Source organism: Podarcis bocagei (assembly GCF_964188305.1).
Source record: "Podarcis bocagei genome assembly, chromosome: 8".
In the NCBI taxonomy this organism is placed as follows: Eukaryota; Metazoa; Chordata; class Lepidosauria; order Squamata; family Lacertidae; genus Podarcis; species Podarcis bocagei.
Window position 1 is genome coordinate 7,548,067 of NC_138133.1, and position 19,557 is coordinate 7,567,623.

At 43.9% G+C, this 19,557-nt stretch overlaps 1 protein-coding gene across 8 annotated transcripts in view; it reads left to right on the top strand.

Annotated features, from left to right (window-relative positions):
- The window catches only part of ENOX1 (ecto-NOX disulfide-thiol exchanger 1), a 294,079-nt gene that overhangs the window by 91,793 nt on the left and 182,729 nt on the right, over window positions 1–19,557 (top strand). For 2 of the 8 annotated variants that reach the window (XM_081206406.1, XM_081206408.1), the window contains exon 1: window positions 2,156–2,402. The exons of the other annotated variants lie outside the window; for them this stretch is intronic. The gene's annotated coding sequence lies outside the window, so the exon portion shown is untranslated. Of the gene's footprint in view, window positions 1–2,155; window positions 2,403–19,557 lie in introns of those variants that run through there. 8 annotated transcript variants of the gene reach the window in all.

Consider the following 19,557-nt stretch of genomic DNA (forward strand, 5'->3'; position numbering starts at 1 on the left):
AACCTCGGCGTTCAGTTGTGCCACTGCTTTTCTGAGGTCCTCTATCTGCTGCTCAGCCGTCATGTCTCCTGCCGTTCGTGAGCTCGCTAGTGGGCGCCTGTTTCTCTCCCCTCCTCGAGGCTGCAGATGCCCACAATGCGGAGACGGAGCCTACTGTCAGAGCTGCTTCCAGATCCTAGCTCACAGAGGATCACGCTAGCCAGCGGTCATTAAGTAAAAGTCTTTATTGAATTACAGTTTCCATTCTCACGCTGCTGTCTGCAACTCTACGTCTACTAGCTAGATCGGCGAGGCTCCGTCTGAGTCTCCGCCCCGTGCGCACCAACTTAATATCCTAGCCTTGCTCCACCTTTTCCTCCTGACTGTCCTCCTCTGGGTCCCTCTACCCCCCGGGGCTTCTTCCTTCCGGGATTCTTCTGACGCTGACCCAGACCCTTCTGCCTCCTTGCGCCGGGCTTTAGGACCCGGTTCCCTTTTGGGGCTGCTCACTGCGCCGCCTTCCTCTGCATTTGAACTTGGCGCGCGCGCCCAACCTTCCACTTTCCTCTTAACCGTTTCTTCGCTCCCCGATGGAGGTGTGGCCACTCCTGACTCCTGCCCTCCCTCCTGTGGTGAGCTGCCAGCGCTTCCCTCCTGGCTCTTTTCCTCTTCCCTGCTTCCTGGCGGTGACGCTGGTCCCGATTTCCAGCTGCTCCCCCCTGAGTCTCCTCTGGCTCTATCTTCCTGGGGTGCCTCCCTAGACTCCCCCCTTGCCCTGGCCACTGGTGCTCCTTTCTGTGAATCCTCTGATTCACTGGAAAGACTGGGAGATCTCGGGTCGTCGTCATCACTCATCCTTTCCTCTGTCTCCTCCCCTTCGCTCTCTGTTTCCTCCCTTGCCCGTGCCTCTGCACCTAAACCCCTGACAGTATGTTATGCCTTTTTGTGTGTTAATCTTTTTTTAACAGACTGCTGTCTGTAATGAGGCAAATGAATAAATTAATATACTGCCCTAAGATCTATATCGCTGAAGCCTTCCATCATCCCTAGTTAAGAGGACCAGTGGTCAGGAATGATGGGAATTGTAGTCCCCAAACTGCTGGAGTGCCAAGTTTTGCTATCACTGCCTGAAGGGCAGTCTAGGAATAAAATGAAATAATCTTCTGCCTATAATAATTAAAACCAAGATAAAATTATCCTTGAGGCATGTGACTGAAGGACAACACTGACAAGATTGGCTGTTTTTAAACAATCTTAACTTTAAAAAAAACACTTTGCAGCTGGACTACTATCCAAATTTAACTGTCCTCTAATTCATATACAAGCTGATTAAAGCAACTGTTGGCATAAAGGTACACACACCATTGTCCCACACAAGATACAAATATCCAGAAAGGCTTCCTGCAGTACATCTGGTATTCTAATCTGTTGGCTACTTTTCAGATTTGGATGAAAAAGCCCATACGGCTAACTATGATAATTAAATCCTCTGTCAGACAGCTCAACTAATATTTCACACAATAGCAGCAGTGTAAAAACCCTGGTAATTCCCAGACCTGGTCATGTAATTGGATTAAAAATCTTGTTAATTATTATTATTTTTGAAAGCAGCTGCTTTTTGAAGTTTGGTGCCTTCTGGTGACTGCTGTTACCCTTTCCCTTCCTGCTAATGCAAATAGCCAAGAAGTATTACAGATTCCTCTGAGTTCTCACACCCACATTTCAGTCTGGATAGCTATATTATCCAAACAGCTGCACCTCTTTTATTTTCCACGCTAATTCAGCTGAACAGAGCAGGGTGGACACAAGAGTAATGTTTAGCAAACAATGACCAGACTCAACAGGAAGGTCTCCTGCACATATGAAAGTATTGGCCTGCTCTTCCACAGCCCTCTTTTAATAAGTTTTTCACATGAGAACCTCGTGCACCTATCTAAATCTCTTAAGTGGACTTTTTTAACCTTTGACTCTTTTCCTTAGAGGATTGGGGACAAAGAACGCTCCAGTAGCCCTTAACAGCAACAATTTGTTGCATAAGCATTTCTGAGATGTTACATCACTAGAAACTCCCTTTTCAGCTGTTGTTCTTCAGTTTGTGGGTTCTGTTTCCCAGAAATAGTGAATAAACTTGCCAGGCTGGAGGCCCTCTGTGGGTTTGTCTTAAAGCAGCAGTCAAATCTACCACAGTGTCAGGGGCTGGCTGGACACTGAAGAGCGGTGGCTGGATATTGAGAAGAGGGCACCAGGAGAAGCAGGGGTGGAGACTGACATGGAAGATGGGATCTTGAAGAGGGAGAAGCAGAAGCACACAGAAGGTGAGGTTGGGAAGATGGCCTCTCTGTTGCTGCAACTGTCTCATCAGATGCGCATCTAGGGGTAGCTGAGAGACGTAGGACTGATAGACTGAAGCCTTTCCCTGACTTGTAAGTGTACTTTTCCCTATAAAGAGTTAATTCCTTTCTCTCAACATCCCTTGTCTGACAGCGCTAGGACAAACAGGTATCTGAAGCTCCTGAAGGTTCAAGAAGGACCAACAGTGTGTCTTCTTCCTCTCTCTTGAGATAACAAATCCATCCCATTTGTGTCCCGCCTTTTCTCCACGGGGCTCACTGAGACATTTATGGGGAGTTATTCCCCTTCATCCTCACACTGGCCATCTAAGGTAGACAAGATAGAGACACATCAGCTAATGGTCACCCAGAGAGTAGAGAAGTAGTGTATGACCATATGACTTAGATTTTGGATGTCAAGGAGATGAGTAATTATATAACATTTAGGAAACACCTGAAGGCAGCCCTATATAGGGAGGTTTTTTAAGATTTATTGTTTTGCTATGCTTTTATATATGCTGGAAGAGTGGCTGGGGCAACCCAGTCAGATGGGTGAGGTACAAATTCTTCTTCTTCTTCCTCCTCCTCCTCTTCCTCTTCCTCCTCCTCTTCCCCTTCCCCTTCTTCTTCATTCTGACCCAGATTACTACCATGGTGTGATCTTTTGATAATCCAATGATTCTGTTCCCCTTTTAAAAATGGCAATAACAAGCCTAATAACTTGTGAGGCTTGTGATTGTAAAATGAACAGTAGTGGTTCGAAAATGAATAGTAGTGTAGTTCTGAATAGAATAGTAGTTCTGAATTAGGCCACTTGTACCGTTCGGCAGTGAATAAGATCCTTTCTTTTAAGTATTTTAACATGTTTGGAGTAGTGTGAAATCTATTTTGCATTTAAGTGGTTCATTTTGCGGCTGATTTTAATTGGGATACATTAAGACAGTAGCAAGATGGCTCTTAAGAAACCATCTGGAAAAGGTACGCCCAGCCCTTCCTTTGACATCTGTTTAGTGGCTGGGGGAGGGACATCAGCTTGTCAATCTACCAACCCCACAAAGGCTGCTTTCCATCTCTTTCGTTACGTGCAGGAACAGTTTTGAATTCATCAGGAACAGAACTTAAGAAGAACTGGAGGTGGGAAGAGAAGATAAAATATAAGAACAATATGTAGAATATGAGGGAAATGAGAAATGTGAACAATTTCATTTTTTATATAAAGTGCTTTTTCCCATAGATCTAATATCTGGAACTGGTTTCACAGCAGTGAGAAATGTGTTGGCATTTATCCATCTTTGTGGAATGATGAATCTGCACTGTCCCTTCTGGAAGGTTTTATTGGTTTCAGCTTCATTTCCTCTGGTGAACAAAGACGCTGGACTTAAAGGCTTGCCGTAAGAAAGTCACCTCTATAATTCCTGTGGATAAATCATGAGAGGCACTTACGTTCTTGTCTTCAAACTTGTCCCAGAGCTGTAGAAACAAACAGTCATGGGTTTGTGTGCTGCCCCAGGGTTTGTGATGTCCCAGTAACCAAGACTTCCCTGCTCAGTGAAATCTGTGTCAAAACCTCATGGATTACATTTGCAAATATCCTTAAATCGACTCTTTTGGTGTGCCATAGCTCTTCTGATTGCTGGATATCACAATATAACGCAAACTGGGGCTAATCCCCCGTTCAGGAGCCTGAGACAGCTCCAAGCCAATTTTGTTGCCCCCTAAGATTTGGGAAACAGGAGCAAAAGGGTTTTCTAAAAAGTAGACACAGTGGTGCAGTGGAGAGAGGGCACCAATTTCCCCCTCCTAGCTCATCAAATTGATAATCTGATGAGTAGAAAGAGGGAAATAATCCCCACTCCTCAGTTAATTTGTGCAGATCAGCTGAGAAGGGGGACTGTGTGTTGCACGTGTGCGTGTGCGTGCGTGCATGCACAAATGTGCAAGAGAGTATGGGTACCTGCACCCCCTTTTTGCTACCCCTACTGTAAAGCATTCTCCTACTAAGAATCACCTTCCTTCCAAGATGGTACACATGTAGAATTACTACTAATAGACCACTGTCCGTTCATATTACTGATACAGTTAACATCAGTGCACACATCTTGAATTAAACAGGTAAGTTAATATAAGCCCTCTAGATATCCAAATAGGGATCCACATGAAACCATCCTGAAGGAATGGGTTTCCCAAAACCCAAAACTGACTGTGCAAGCAGTTTTAAACTGCACCAAAATCCCTATTTTTCCTTAGCTAAAATGCATAAACTTGAGCAAATGCATAACAAGAACACAGCTCTCTCCTTTATCAGTTTGTGACGTCAAGGATGACCCTGACTGTACCAGTAGAACAGAGAAGACACGTCTGTGCCTTATCTTATGTCCTGACCACAAAGACCACAGACCCGGTCTGGGAACAGCGCCAGAGTGCGTTCTCGGAGATGATGACCTCTTCCTCCAAGATAAGAGTAGGAAGAGGAAGATCCTTTTATGGTCAGAAGTACAGGAAGGAATACCCTTTTATGGTTAAGAATACCAAAGCAAGAACATATGTGATGTCAACCTGCGTACATAGGCTGACGTGGTTGGATTCCTGGGGAAGGAGGGAGAGGGTCTCTGGAGGATATATATACCGCATGAAACTTCTCATTTCTTTGGACTTGCTGTGGACTCACCACGCAAGTGCCTTCTGCTATCTGGAGAGCAGAATAAACTCTTTCTTGGAATCAACCTCGGTGTCATTTGACTTCCTTCCTCCTGTCCCAGAGCAACGCAGACCCAGTTGGTGAACTCCAATAAGGCTACAATCCTATTTTGGGATGCAGCCAGGGCTGTGAGGCCCTCAGGCCGTTCTGCAATAGATGATCCTCACAGGCTCAAAAGTATAAATCTCTTGGCCACCATAGGTTATCTGTCTATCTCGGAAGACAAACCATTGGAGAGTTGCAGAGCCTACTGTGGCTGTACAGGAGAGACATGTTTTGTTGCAGCTGGGGCAGGTGAAGGTGCTTGGATTCAGTCATCTGCAAGGGATTCCCAGCCTCCAAGTCATGTTTGCAGGCATCTTTGTAACAGAGAATTGGTCCGCCAACCGGCTTCGTGCTTGAAGCCATAAAGCATAAAGGTAAAGGGACCCCTGACCATTAGGTCCAGTCGTGACCGACTCTGGGGTTGCGGTGCTCATCTCGCTTTATTGGCCAAGGGAGCCGGCGTACAGCTTCCGGGTCATGTGGCCAGCATGACTAAGCCGCTTCTGGCGAACCAGAGCAGTGCACAGAAACACCATTTACCTTCCCACCGGAGCGGTACCTATTTATCTACTTGCACTTTGACGTGCTTTTGAACTGCTAGGTTGGCAGGAGCAGGGACTGAGCAACGGGAGCTCACCCCGTCGCGGGGATTCGAACTGCCAACCTTCTGATTTGCAAGTCCTAGGCTCTGTGGTTTAACCCACAGCATCACCCAATCAATCTCAATTTCAGGTCCATGGGAATATTCTGAAGCAATTTGCCATTGTTTGGGCTGTATAACACCTTCTAACTCCACATTTCTCTAAGTTCCTTACCAATGTCCATTGGACATTTACAGACTGTAGTTACTCGTTTTGTTTTCTGTAAGGATCCAATAATCTCTCCAACAGAAGAGAATCACCCAAAGCAAATGGGCTGTAAATAGACGCCGGCAGATGTTTGTAACCGAATATATTGCCATTCCGCACTCATTGGAAATTGATACTTAAGCTGTGGAAAAAGAAATGATAAAAAGCTTGGTTCACTCCAGAATGGTTTAAAATATGCCAACTCTGCAACACACTAGCTGGTCTTGCACCTAGATTAACACCTAGCTTTTTGTATATGCATAAACATGAGCACTACCATTTGAACTTTCACGTCCTAAAGGAAAGGGAGAGAAACCTTCTCTTGAGCCTTACTTTTAAAAAATTGGCAATGCTGGAGATTGAATCTTGAGCCTGCTGCAGACCAAAGTTGTTTTCTGTCACTAGGCTATGGCCCCATGGGATCCAGCTGCGTTTATGCGAATGGCTATAAATATTTAAAAACCCAACCAAATTTTATTGGTTTACCTATTAGCCCGAGGCAAATATGATTGTCATAATGGTGGGCTATGTGTTTTCTTTTCTTAATTGTTTTTTCACAGTAAAACTGTTTGAGAGTCTGCTTTAGCATAATGGGAAATGGCATTGTGTGAAACAGATAATTCATGGCACTGAGGCACTGGAAGAAAATTCTGCATCTCTCTTTCGCGGCGCATAGAGAGTAGCTTTCCTTTTTATGCGAGACAGCAATGAAAACGTTAAGCAAGATTAAATAGCTGCAATATGGTGAGTGGAATGGCTGTCAGATTGTTTCTGAAGGGTACCAAGGTGGATGCTCAAGCCAGAAATAAGGCTTTCTTCATTATCTCCTCCTGTTTTGTACTATGACCAAATAAAGCTGTTTATATTCTATGGCAAATATTTTGTAGCACAGCTACAAAATTAACTACATTTTGTGATCTATTTTTTAAATACATAATGCTCAAATTCAACTGATATTGCCCACACATTTTCAAGTGTATATTTGCTGCTAGAATGGATAGATCAGGCATAGGCAACCTCGGCCCTCCAGATGTTTTGGGACTACAACTCCCATGATCCCTAGCTAACAGGACCAGTGGTCAGGGATGATGGGAATTGTAGTCCCAAAACATCTGGAGGGCTGAGGTTGCCTAGGCCTGGGATAGATACAGTGGTAACTCAGATTAAGAACTTAATTCGTTCTGGAGGTCTGTTCTTAACCTGAAACTGTTCTTAACCTGAAGCACCACTTTAGCTAATGGGGCCTCCTGCTGCTGCCATGCCACTGGAGCACAATTTCTGTTCTCATCCTGAAGCAAAGTTCTTAACCTGAGGTACTATTTCTGGGTTAGCGGAGTCTGTAACCTGAAGCGTCTGTAACCTGAGGTACCACTGTACTTGATTTTAAAAGAAAGAAAAAGCTGAGGCTCTCAGGAATCTGAATTCTGTTCCCAGTGGGAACAGCTGGGAGTCCCTCATGACCCATGGCTAATAGAAGTGAGGTCTGACTTGACTTAGCAAATACAGAAGCCTGCAAATAACCTTCATAGCATCGCTGTGCATTCCTCCTGGATGTGTTCCACTGTGTTCCACTTGAATTTCCAGACAGGCACTCCTGCGAGTGCCACCTTGGTGGCAAATGCCCAGCAACAGAGATGCTAATTCGCAGGCATTTCATCCGTCATTTCAAAGGAGAGGTCACTCAGATAAGAAAAAATGAACAGCATGCTGTAGGCAGAGCTGTGACATTCGATGAGTCCTTGTCACTGGGACCCATTAGCATGCAAGTTGGTGTGGTTTCTGTCTGAGCAGTCGGTGAGCATTGCTTGACCCAGGCAGTGAGCCTTTCGAGCAAGCGATGTAGCAACTAATACCATTCAAGCTGTGTGTGTTTTCCCCCCCTTTGGAGCAATGCTTGTGTACGTGTTTAAACCTCTCTGCGCTTGTGTGCCTCTTAGAATAAGCAGATCACGGTGTTTAGATGCAGAAGTAACGGAATGACTCAGCCGTATCTGTAATGAGGATGGTGTAATATTTTCGTGTCCCCAAGGCATGAATTGATTGCATATGTCAACTGGAAACTTTTTCTCTGAGGGATACCTGGATAATTATCTTTAGCAGCTGCCAGAACTTGGATTCCATGAGGACTCAAACAACCCACAGCGGATTGAACCTGCCTTGACATCACCGTTGCCACAGTGGAAACCACAGCAAGGGCTGCAGCCGAAGGACTGGAACTTTTTCTTTCCCCAATACAAAGGCCAAATGTTATGCATGCATCTTTCTCTCCCCGACATTCCTTAAACAAAGAAGACAGTCAGAAAATCTCTGCTGGAGATCCAGCCCAGCATCCTGTTAGCAACAATAGCCAACCAGATGGTTTTTGGAGGGTTTATGAGCAGAGCATGAAGGCAGCAACCCTCCACTGCTGTTTGTCTCCTAGCAACTGACATTTAGTGGCACATTGGCTTGGAGCACCGAGGCCTTATTTACCTGTCATGTCTAATAGCCCTTGATAGACATCTCCTCCTCTTCCTTCAATTTCTGTCATGCCCCTTTAAAGGCATCTAACAGCGGCCACCACTATTTCTTCTGGTAGCAAATTCCACAGGTTAACTAAGTGCTCTGTGAAGAAATCCTTTTTTTAATTTGCCAACCAATTTCATTTGGATAACCCCACATTTTAACATTATAAGAGGCAAAAAAAAAAAAAAAAAAATTCACTTCCTCCTCCTTGTGCATCATTCTAGAAAGCTTTTGCATAAGATAAGCCTTGGATGCTGGTAGGAAGACCTGAAAAGTAGCAGCGACCAAGGAAAGGGGCTGCTTAACCCTTTCCCTCCCTTCCATTTTCCTGCTCAGTCTTTGCATTTGCTGCTCCACATCTTCCTCCAGGGATAAAAGAAAATATCAGAACAGGAAAATCTCTGTTCTATTGGAGAAAATAAGTTTGGTCAGATGAACAACTGGGGGTGGGGGGAGGTCTGGAGGATTAAGCCATCCCTTGCGTGGCTGAGCTCATTCTGACCTTCTGTTTGCAATTTTGGCTGCTAATGTATACTCGTCTTTTGGGATTTCTCCTTTCTTCCATTTCTTATACATGCCCTTCTTAAATCTCAGCTCATCATACAGCCTCACTGGTTTCTTTAGCTGGCTCTGACGCTTCTTTGATTACTGGAATTGTCTGCATATGTGCCTTCAATATTTCACTTTTAAGAAACTCCCACCCATCTTGCACTCCCTTCTCTTCGAATATTTCTGACCATGTAGCTCCTTAAGCTTTTTGAAATCAGCCTTCTTAAACTCCAGAGTGTATGTCCTCAGCTTTCCCTTGCCTCTGTATCATGAGATTCCTCCTGAGGTGGAGGAACTGTAAGTAAAGGTAAAGGGACCCCTGACCATTAGGTCCAGTCGTGACCGACTCTGGGATTGCGGCGCTCATCTCGCTCTATAGGCCGAGGGAGCCGGCGTTTGTCTGCAGACAGCTTCTGGGTCATGTGGCCAGCATGACTAAGCCGCTTTTGGAGAACTAGAGCAGTGCATGGAAATGCCATTTACTTTCCCGCCGGAGTGGTAACTATTTATCTACTTGCACTTTGACATGCTTTTGAACTGCTAGGTTGGCAGGAGCAGGGACTGAACAACGGGAGCTCACCCTGTCATGGGGATTCGAACCGCCAACCTTCTGATCAGCAAGTCCTAGGCTCTGTGGTTTAACTCACAGCGCCACCCGCATCCCTGGAGAAACTGTACTGTATTCATAATGACGGTGGGTGTCAGGTGAAAGACTGGATTACGGCTTTTGAGGTTTTGTGGCCTCAAAGTCGTGCAAGCGCTACATCCCACTTTGCCCAACAGAGGAGTCTTTGCTCTGGACAAATTTGCATGTGGTTGTTCAGAATACAGTGGTACCTTGGGTTAAGAACTTAATTCGTTCTGGAGTTCTGTTCTTAACCTGAAACTGTTCTTAACCTGAAGCACCACTTTAGCTAATGAGGCCTCCTGCTGCCGCCACATGATATCTGTTCTCATCCTGAAGCAAAGTTCTTAACCTGAGGTACTATTTCTGGGTTAGCGGAGTCTGTAACCTGAAGCGTCTATAACCCGAGGTACCACTGTATGTGCAAAGGCAGTCTTGAGAGCATAAATGCAAGTATGCATGCAAAGCTGAGCTTCTTCCTGAAAATTTTCTGCTACAAGGGGCGGGAAAGTTTACTGATATTGGAAAGACCAATCAGTGCACTCACAAGACTATTTTGAGTTTCATTGAACTAAAAGCCGACAAGTGCCACGGCTAGAAAGAAATGTTTACCTCTTTTGATATGTTATATGTTTGAAAATGCACTCTAAGATGCGTGCCGTAGGCATTTCAAAGAGAATATATGGAATATAATTGAGGAGGCATTCCTTTTATCCTTTTCAGTTGTGCATGTATATGCTTCTCATGCATCAAAACAATTTCTGGAGGCCTATTCAGACAGGAGGTTTTGCCTTTGTGTTTTCTGCCGTTGGCCCTAACATGATTCCGAATGCTTATTCTGGTGGCGGCAGGGTGGTGGTGGGGAACCATTGTGCCAAATTCTGAATACTGGCCCCCAAATGGTTACTTTAGTCCCATAATGTCACCAGATGTACTGATCCATGGGTCACACTTACGTAATTCTTCTGGATTTAGTAAAACTGGGGAAGAAGTGCAAGATTCTGCAAGACTCTAGCACAGATCTCTGTGTGCTCAGCTTTTTGGTGCACAGCTGAACTGTGGCAATTCCACCCAAATCACCATTTCCTATGCCCAGTGCTGGATTTGCATATAAGCTAAACAAGCTATAGCTTAGGGCCCCACTCTCTTGGGGCCCCCCCAAAAAACTAAAGGAAAAAAACCTGGATGTACATTTCCAAAATATAAGATAAAAAACAAATAAAATAAAACCTACATACAGCAACAGTGTTTTGTGTTGTGATGGCTCCTATGATGTAAATAACGGGCCCCGCCTTCTAGCCTGCTCCCTAAAATATCACTGGTTTGCTCATTTCTATATATAGAATGCCTACATTCTGCATGGACTGGTTGCATGGCAACGTCTGCAAATGGCTTGCGATACCTATTAGGTCCATAAATTACCATATAGCATATATTCAACACAAAAACAGGGACAATTTGTTGTTGACAAAGGGCAGCTGGACATATACAGTGGTACCTCAGGTTAAGAACTTAATTCATTCTAGAGGTTTGTTCTTAACCTGAATCTGTTCTTAACCTGAGGTACCACTTTAGCTAATGGGGCCTGCCGCTGCTACTGCACCGCCACCGCACGACTTCTTTTCTCATCCTGAAGCAAAGTCCTTAACCCAAGGTACTATTTCTGGGTTAGTGCAGTCTGTAACCTGAAGCATCTATAACCTGAGGAACAACTGTAAAAGGGCCCCTTTACCCTCAGTAGCTTGGGGCCTCATCAAACCTAAATCTGGCCCTGCCTCTGCTTTTTCCAACGCATAATTAGTTACCTGTTAATAACTCTACACCACACGTTTCTATAATATATGATAACCAGCTACAGTAGTGCCTCGCAAGACGAAAAGAATCCGTTCTGAGAGTCTCTTCGTCTAGCCGTTTTTTCGTCTTGCGAAGCAAGCCCATTGACGGATTAGCGGATTAGCGCTATTAGCGGCTTTTAGCGGCTTATCTGCTGATCGGATCAGCTGATAAGCGGATTAGCAGCTTAGAAAAAGGGGGGGAAGGAAAAAAACCCGCAGGAACTCGCAAGACATTTTCGTGTTGCGAAGCAAGCCCATAGGAGATTCGTTTTGCGAAGCACCTCCAAAACGGAAAACTCTTTCGTCTAGCGAGTTTTCCGTCTTGCGAGGAATTCGTCTTGCGGGGCACCACTGTATTGTGTACATAAACTCAAACCCTGCAAAATGCACAAAGACACCCTTGTGTGGGATGGGTGATGAACAAATGTTGGAGCACTGCCTTCTCTGGGATGTCCCCACTTGCTTGTTCTGTGAATTTGCCCTCTTTCGAAGTTAATTTTTGTTTCAGAGAAGTCTTCTTCGTTTCCTTCCACTTTGTTGGTCCTTGTTTGTTTTCTCTCTGTTCCTTCAGATGGATTCACTTTGTTTCATGCATTCTAGCAGGTGACTGGCTTCCAGCAATGGAAGGTTTGCATTTAGGCTTTTTTTTTGGGGGGGGGGTTGTAACTGTTAGAAGAATATTCTTGAGGGGGTTGAGAGTATAAGAGAAAAAAGAATTGTGTGCCTTTCCAACATTGCTCCGATGAAAATAGGGACATCCTAAGGAAAAGTGGGACATTCCGGGATCAAATAAGAAACCAGAACGGCTTCTCTAAATCAGGGAAGTCCCTTGAAAATAGGGACACTTGGATGGTCTGGAATTTATTTTTATTTTAATAGACCATAAAAACAAATGGAACACCTCCTGGAGCTTCTGACTTTGAGGGAAACATTAGTTTCCACTATTTTTTCAAGCAGTTCCTTCCCCCTGAGGTTGTGGTTTTTATGTTCCTAAGAGTTCTTTTTTTCCTTTTTTATTCATTAATTTTGTGTGAGCTAATTGTTTAAATTAGGGTATATTAAAAGAAAATGCAGTAGAACTATTTTTAAAAAATCTGTTGTACATCTCAGTGAAATATTTCTCATGCACAGGATAGCCCTTGGTAACTTTTCTGGTGAATACCATTGCTCCAACATATCACGGTAGAGAAGAAAGGCAAGACAGAGGCTTTAATCATGGGCTGGTAGAGAACTGACTCTTCCAACAAGTGCTAGCTGGCCATTTGGCAGCAGTTTGGCAGGTGACGCTTAGCCAATTAAATTTTATTGCTTTTCAAAGTTATTAACAAATTAACATCAAATCAAATTTAAAAGTTGACTTCCTACCCTGCTTCCATGATGTTTCTCTTCCCACCCTTACTTCCTACTCCTTGTAACATTGTTGATGTTTAGTCGTTTAGTCGTGTCCAACTCTTTGTGACCCCATGGACCAGAGCACGCCAGGCACTCCTGTCTTCCACTGCCTCCCGCAGTTTGGTCAGACTCATGCTGGTAGCTTCAAGAACACTGCCCCACCATCTCGTCCTCTGCCGTCCCCTTCTCCTTGTGCCCTCCATCTTTCCCAACATTTGGGTCTTTTCCAGGGAGTCTTCTCGTCTCATGAGGTGGCCAAAGTATTGGAGCCTCAGCTTCAGGATCTGTCCTTCCAGTGAGCACTCAGGGCTGATTTCCTTCAGAATGGAGAGGTTTGATCTTCTTGCAGTCCATGGGACTCTCAAGAGTCTCCTCCAGCACCAGAATTCAAAAGCACCCATTCTTCAGCGATCAGCCTTCTTTATGGTCCAGCTCTCACTTCCATACATCCCTACTGGGAAAACCATAGCTTTAACTATACGGACCTTTGTTGGCAAGGTGATGTCTCTGCTTTTTAAGATGCTGTCTAGGTTTGTCATTGCTTTTCTTCGAAGAAGCAGGCGTCTTTTAATTTTGTGACTGCTGTCATCATCTGCAGTGATCATGGAGCCCAAGAAAGTAAAATCTCTCACTGCCTCCATTTCTTCCCCTTCTATTTGCCAGGAGGTGATGGACCCTTGTCACATACTTTTTTTAATTTCAATTCAATACTTGAAACATTTAAACATTTTATCATTAATCCCCACCACTTCTTCATTCCCCATCAGCTGTACATATCCCGATTCCTTCTTAGACTTTTACTTAACTCTAACATATTTCCAAAATGTCAAGTAGAGTTACTCTCCACTTTGTCAGCCCACAAAAATCGTTAGTTATAAATCAATAATTGCACAAATACAACTTATCCCTCCTGCCGTTTTCCTTGCGCAAAAGTCTTGACAGGTGATAGTAAATAAGAAATTAGTCTAAGTGTGCCTTTTACCAGTCCCAACTAGAGCCATATCTTGGTCAGGATAACCTGGCCATGGTAGTCAGCTCAACAGCTTTGCCAAAAAAAAGCTCAACACCTTTTCTGCCCGGATATTCGTTGTTTGAAATACAGCAACCCAATCTGTGTGGGGCTATCCTTCCCTCTGATCTGGAAGCTCCAGCTAGTGGAGGATGCAGCAGATGGTCTGCCCCAGATGGCTGGCAGCATGTAGCATCCTTGCTAAAACATAGGCCCATATGTCACCAGGACAGGTTGAAGGTTCTTGTATTAATATACAATAAAAGGCCCTGAGCAACTTCAATCCAGGATACTTCCTGAGCTCTTATCCCGCAGCTTGATCACTGATATTGATAATCCACAGGAGCACTATAACTTTACCCCCCATCACCACCACATTCACCCCCATTTCTTGACTAATAGTCAGTCCCTTTATTGCACATAGCCAACGGCTACTGCAATGTACACAGAATCGTTCAACAATTAAAAGAAAATATTGGATTGATACAAAAAACTTAAAACCTTTATATTATCAAGACATTGCCTACTCTAAACAGAGCTATAAAAGCATCTTAATATACAAGTTGACGTTAAACAATAAAATTTATAAGCTAAAATTATCACATGGCCACTAATATATTAAAAATAATGTTAATTAGTATAATGCATTTCTCAACTAGAAGTTGAGCATTTAGTGCCACCACTCCCATGCTGTAGAATATTCTTCCAGCAGAGATTCATGAATACTTTTTGTGTGTGTTGACAGGCCTATTCAGGGGTTTAAGCTTTTTAACAACCTGCATTGTTTTAATGGTATTTTATCTCTTTTGTAAATCATTTTGAACACTGCCCTGGGATTTTTTTAACGAGAGATGGTCCATAAATATATATATATTTTAAATAAACAACCTACTTCACAGCATTACTTCAATGACATAAAAAGCTAATATTGTTAATCACTCTACCACACTGGAAAACCCGGTAGAAATTATTGTTCATTTCAGCTGGTCCCAGATTTTGCAGCTGTTCACAAAAGGATTTCTTTTCTAAGAGTTCCCTGAGCAAGGTCCTGACAACTACTAGTTTAGGAGTCGCTGTCACTGTGCATTCTAGAAATCTTTCCATGAACAGACCGCACATTCCGGGGCCTTATCAGCCAAGAGAGGCATCGATCCAATTTGCAGGTTACAGCCTGATTCTCTGTAAGCACTTGGAAAGTCTGACTGAGTGACACTTGCTGAACTTGGCACAATAATGCACTTTCTCTGTCAAGCTTTTTCTGCACTGAGTTTAAGTAAGCAAACCCTTTAAAATCCAAGTGTCACTAGAGCTGGAGGACAGTCTTTTGTTTTATTAACCGGGACATAGCTGCTTGTTCCTGCCTGATGCTTCCATCATACTATATTCACTGCTTTACAATCCAGTGTGGTGTAGTGGTTAAGAGCAGTGGACTTGTAATCTGGTGAACTGGGTTCGATTCCCTGCTCCTCCACATGCAGCTGCTGGGTAACCTTGGGCCAGTCACACTTCTGTGAAGTCTCTCAGCCCCACTCACCTCACAGAGTGTTTGTTGTGGGGGAGGAAGGGAAAGGAGAATGCTAGCCTCTTTGAGACTCCTTAAGGGGAGTGAAAGGCGGGATATGAAGTCCAAACTCCTCCTCCTCCTCCTCCTCCTCCTCCTCCTCTTCTTCTTCTTCTTCTTCTTCTTCTTCTTCTTCTTCTTCTTCGTAGGTTGCCATTAGAATCTGCCCCCCAACTTGTGTAATGACACACGTTTAGCTCAAACAAATTTGATGATTCCTCTTTTATATTTAGTTGTTGTTTAGTCACGTCCGGCTCTTCGTGACCCCCATGGACCAGAGCACGCCAGGCACTCCTGTCTTCCTTTTATATTTACCTGCCTTTAAACCCACTTTCATATTCAAACAAAATTCGGGGTCCAATTGCAAACCACAATTTAAGAAGGATTTTGACAAACTGGAATGTGAGCAGAGGAGAGTGACCAAGGTGATCGGGGGTCTGGAAACAAAGCCTTATGAGGAAAGGTGGAAGGAGCTGGGTATGTTTAGCCTAGAAAAGAGGATACAGTGGTACCTCTGGTTACTTACTTAATTCATTCTGAAGGTCCGTTCTTAACCTGAAACTGTTCTTAACCTGAAGCACCACTTTAGCTAATGGGGCCTCCCGCTGCTGCCGCGCTGACGGAGCACGATTTCTGTTCTCATCCTGAAGCAAAGTTCTTAACCCGAGTTACTGTTCTGGGTTAGCAGAGTCTGTAACCTGAAGCATCTGTAACCCGAGGTACCACTGTACTGGGAGGAAATAGGATAGCCATCTTCAAATATCTCAAGGGGTGTCACATGGAAGAGGGAACAAGCTTGTTTTCTCCTGCTCTGGAGGCTAGGACTTGAACCAATCAAATTATAAGAAAGGAGATTCCAACTAAACATCAGGAAAATCTTTCTGACAGTAAGAGCTGTTCAACAGTGGAACAGTCTCCCTCAGGAGGTTGTGGACTCTCTTCCTTGAGGTTTTTAAACAGAAGTTGGGTGGCCATCTGTCACAGATGCTTTAGTTGAGATTCCTGCATTGCAGGGGTCTGGACTGGATGATTCTCAAAGTCCCTTCCAACTCTACAATTCCATGATTCTACAAAATCTTAATTTATTTTTGTGTTACCTATTAAAATGTTTTGTTCATTTCCCTGCAACGTCAATAAAAGGGGTGTGTGCCTTTTGTTTGAAAGCCTCTTTGTGGTTAAATAAGAACAGAGACATCATAGTGTGGCAAGCCATCGACTGTTTCCATTACGGATGGAATTTCAGTTGCCACAAAACGCTGTGTTTTCTCAAAAGCACTTCTAGTTTTTACCATCTATGATATCTGCAGCAAACAGGATATCATCTGCTAGCTCCATTGACACAGCCTTGTGCATATTTACTGCCTTGCTCATTGAGAATGTGTTATGTTCTCCTCTCCCTGTTCCCATTTCCCCTGCTTTTTTGCCAATGATTCAAAATGCTAACCTGTCTAGCATTTTGTTTTGTGCTTCGAGTTTCCCTTTGTAAACCAATTAGGTCTTTGCAATTTAAATTGTGTTTTATTTGCCAATGGGGAAGCATCTTCCTTGGTGGAATAAGGTTTTCTTCATCCTGCAACTGCTGCTTGATATAATGATTTATTAAGGTACTAGGAGAAATATTGATCTGGCTAATAGCTTCTTCCTCGCTGCATAATGTTTTACATTTTACTCAACTGAAAGGGCCCCATATTCCTTCTCTCATCCTCTGATTGACCATAAATGTTTTGGCCTTTCCCCCAGCAATTATCACACTTACCAAAGAGGTAGGTAAAAGTCAAGTATCTGTAGGCTAAATTAAAAGAGTCAGCGCATCCAAATAATGTCCTGTGCATAAGGGATAGAATCCTTTGTAAGATTAAATAATGTTTCTATAGCATTCCAAAAAAGAAGATGTTGCTTTCAAATTACCATATTTTTTGCTCTTTAAGACTCACTTTTTCCCTCCTAAAAAGTAAGGGGAAATGTGTGTGCGTCTTATGGAGCGAATGCAGGCTGCGCAGTTAGCCCAGAAGCCAGAACAGCAAGAGGGATTGCTGCTTTCACTGCACATTGATCCCTGTTCCGGCTTCTGAGATTCAGAATATTTTTTTTCTTGTTTTCCTCCTCCAAAAACTAGGTGCGTCTTGTGGTCTGGTGTGTCTTATAGTGTGAAAAATACGGTACCTTAGCACTAGAAGGTGTACCAGTGCAGAATGAGGCCTCGGCAGGGTTGCCTGGAAAAGAGCTTTGTAGGCAGAGATCTGAACATCTTTTTCACTCCAAGAAGCAGCTATGTGCTCAAGTCAGTATGCTGGCTCAAGACGGCTCAAGATGTTTAAGAAGATTTATGCTAATCAAACTTTGGTCTACAAATCCTTGCCGCTTCCCCAATTTTCAGAAAATTACTGGTTGGCAAGCCGCCATGAGGAGGCTCAGTTCTTAAATCTGCACAAGAAATGAATTTGGGGAGCTTAGGAAGTGAAATATAGGATTGGAGGTTCAAACCACCCCTCTGTTTTCTAAGGACCAAAGTGTACATTACATGCAACTTTGGGATAGGTTTGTTTTGAGCAGAGGAATGTGGTATTTCCTGCTGAGCATTCGTCTGCTCCAAATTCATTTTCCCGACATGCCTGACACTTCTTGGCACAGGGAGTGGGGACAACTGGGGTGTGTGTGTGGTGATTTGAAATTGGGAAATGTCCCATTGGGAAAGTATGGGCCCTTGGAAGATAAAGGTAGTACAGTAAAAGGTAAAGGTAGTACAGTAAAGGTAAAGGTACCCCTGCCCATACGGGCCAGTCTTGCCAGACTCTAGGGTTGTGCGCTCATCTCATTCTATAGGCCGGGAGCCAGCGCTGTCCGCAGACACTTCTGGGTCACGTGGCCAGCGTGACAAGCTGCATCTGGCGAGCCAGCGCAGAACACGGAACGCCATTTACCTTCCCGCTGGTAAGCGGTCCCTATTTATCTACTTGCACCCAGGGGTGCTTTCAAACTGCTAGGTTGGCAGGCGCTGGGACCGAAGGACGGGAGCGCACCCCGCTGTGGGGATTCGAACCGCCGACCATGCGATCGGCAAGTCCTAGACGCTGAGGTTTTACCCACAGCGCCACCCGCGTCCCTATAGGTAGTACAGTACATGTATATAAATAAAGTAAGTCTATGTATAGGACAAGCTGAGCCTAGGAGCTGACCAGGGTTCTGAAACAATCAGCAACCAGGAATGGGGTTGATTGGAATTAAGTACAGTATGATATGTTTGTCCACATTCTGCAAATGAAATTCCGTTCATTTTTCTGCAATAAATACTTTTGGCAATTTGTAATAAATAATTTTCTTTTGAAAATATTGATTTGGTTCCAGTTACACTTTAAAATTGTTGCTGAGTCTCAACAGGACCATTCAGAGCTGTGTTTTATTGTGGAGTGGATTGTAGCTCTGAAGAGGCAGTCACGTGGGCTCATGAGTAGCTCATCTGTAGCTGGTGGCCTCCTTAAAAGGGCTTCTGTCTGGGGTCATTTGGGAGACCCACAGCCCTTTGAAGCCTTTTCTCACTTCTGGTTTAAACCCACTGTCATTCCAGATTGTAATACCAGCCACTTGCCAAACTTGTTGGTTTTTTGATGTTCTGCCTCAGTTACGTTTGACCTGACTTGGAATAGTTTCCTTTTTGTAAAGCTCACCGGAAGAAAATGTAATGAACAAGTCCCTGTAGGGTGATGTGATCTAAATCAAATTCTTCCTCTGAGTGCTTCCTATGGACCAGCTAACACTAACACAGTCACATATTACTTCCCCCAAAATATTGGGTAATGTTGGTTTTAAAAAGCAGAGGACAAGCAGTGAGTACTGGGACATAAATAAATATTAAAAGTACATATACTGGCAGTTGTGATCATATTTCCCGTGTGCCCAGTGCATAGTTGCCTAGTATGTTAACTTTTATTTTTGAAAAGTTATTATTGGGGGGAAAGTTACGGTGCAACAGGTCTCCCTATATGCAGACACATTCCGGAGTGTGTGTGTATTGGGTTAAGGCTGCAATTTTAACCCCACTGGTAGGAAGCCCCATTGACTTCAGTGGGATTTATTCCTCAGTATGCATGGATGGGTTTGCACTATAAGTCAATAGCTTCCCAGGGAAGAAAAAACAAACCACACCACTCCAGGCTAATCCTGTGAAAACAAGCAGCTCACAG